Genomic DNA, 2,141 nt, shown 5'->3' with positions numbered 1-2,141 from the left:
GAATTTTACTATATTATAGGCCTAGACTAGGCCTCCTACTATAGTATAGAGGCCTAGTCCAAGACCTTGTTGCAAATCCCAGCCCACATAAGCCTAACCTATAATGCCAAGCATAGGGCTCGTGATCGCGGTACCCTGACCATTAAGAAGACGCACTGGGAAGCGTTATTCACGGCATTGGACTGCAGCGAAAACTGATTCCCCCATCATTAATGGAACAGGCCCACGTCATGCTTGGCTGATTAGTTTTGATTTACATTTCGCAAGTCTAGTGCCATACGCAGCAAAAGTCCATTTCTAGTGTTGTTGTCAAATGCATTTCAAACCAGCCTGGTTTTTCATTTACGTTTTGGAATAGAATTTGGAGAGGGCATTTGATCACGTCAGACCTACGTTTTGAATTTGAATTACATTTTAAAGAAATTAGAACTACATTTTGAAAAATTTGAACTACGTTTTTAAAAATTAGAACTTCATTTTGGGAAACTAGATCTACATTTTGAGAAATTTACGCCTACGTTTTGATAAATTAGACATTGAATTTTGCAATTACATTTTGATTTTAACATGGACTTTTGCTGCGTATGGCACCCCATACACATTTGCATCGTCATCCATGCCGCGTAAATGATTTATTAACATTAATATAATACCATTTCAACGATTTACAAACGCCGTCGATAGACGGATTTAATTTAAACAAAAGTGCAAGAAAGAAGTCAAGTACAGTATAGTGTCTTGATTGATGCCAAACGTGCAATCGAAAAAAATAAATATTATACAGGTAAACAGATAAAAACTGATATGTGCTACACTGTAGTTAGACGGGAGATTATATAATTTATTTATACCCATTTGCTATGTGATATTGATATTATTCTCATAATTCAGTAATTTATGTGATTCATATTATTTACAGAAAAGGTTTATCAAATTAATTAACAGTTACTGTTTCTTTTTTTTACTGATAATTTTGATCTGATATTGTTCTGGTAGTAGGAACTTTCTTCTTTTAAATAAGAATACTGATGACAAATCATGTACAAATTATTACGATTTCTTTTATTGTTTACCGTAATTTGAAGCAGAACCTGCTAAGCGATCCAATACTAATGAACTACAAAAATCACTACTTTGCCGAAGTAAGGCTAGTCATGCTAGACCGCATTTTCTTCGTCTTTTACCCACTGTCGCTCACAGCTTTTCAACATTTGCCACGAGGTTAACCTTTAACACACTTTACTGTGTTCTGATTGGCGCGCACTCTGTCCGATGCTGGATTTTTGAGGTTGACAAGATAAACTGGCATTTTGCAAAGTTTTATTTTCCATTGGGTTTTACATGTGACATTCGGTAATTTTACAATTAACGGACGTTAACTCTCTCTATATTTATTATTTATCTAACGAAATCACGTGTGTGTATTGTCATTGAGGGCATCTTTTTTAACAGTTAAAGAGGTAAAATAATTGTAAATAAAAGAAGGCTAGCCTAGGCCAGGCTAATTAATAAAAAAAATAATACAGCAGTACAAACAAGTTCCTGTCGACTCGTGGACAGCGAGACGAACCCAGCTAGCTAGGCTATCTTCAACTCGTCTCCAATCTTCACTTAATCACCTTATTTCTTTACTACAATTATGTAAGTGGCTGTTTATTTAGAAACTGTTAACGCCTGTTTATTTACTGTTCAAACTGTTAATACAACACTTTGCGTTGAATTCTTAATAAACAATTTCTAACGAGGTGAACATTTTCAGCGCCAACGACAACGCGTTGTCAACGCCGACGGCAACGCGCTCTCAACGAAAACGCAACGGGTTGAATGCGTTTAAAATTTGGGATAATTCTGGCCAGTACTGTATATAAATATATCCAAAGGTTAAAATTTACAATAAAAGGCAGATAAGAATATGAAATATAGAATTACATAATAATGAAAAGTTAAAATAGCAACTAACAACTGCCCAATCTCACTGAAGTTTAAAAATAAAAAAATTTAAACAAATTTAAATTTAAAAATACAGCAAGTCTGTGTGGATATGAGGTTTGGAGCAATCCCACCCACACAAAAATTAACAAAAAATGGCAAATAATATAGAAAAAATATGTGTAGTATATATATACAATACGTCGTAAATG

The sequence above is a fragment of the Anneissia japonica genome, unplaced genomic scaffold (genome assembly GCF_011630105.1).
Source record: "Anneissia japonica isolate Jap-2015-1 unplaced genomic scaffold, ASM1163010v1 scaffold1177_len17474_cov100, whole genome shotgun sequence".
In the NCBI taxonomy this organism is placed as follows: Eukaryota; Metazoa; Echinodermata; class Crinoidea; order Comatulida; family Comatulidae; genus Anneissia; species Anneissia japonica.
The sequence above is the reverse complement of the archived record's forward strand: the minus strand, read 5'-3'. Positions refer to the sequence as shown.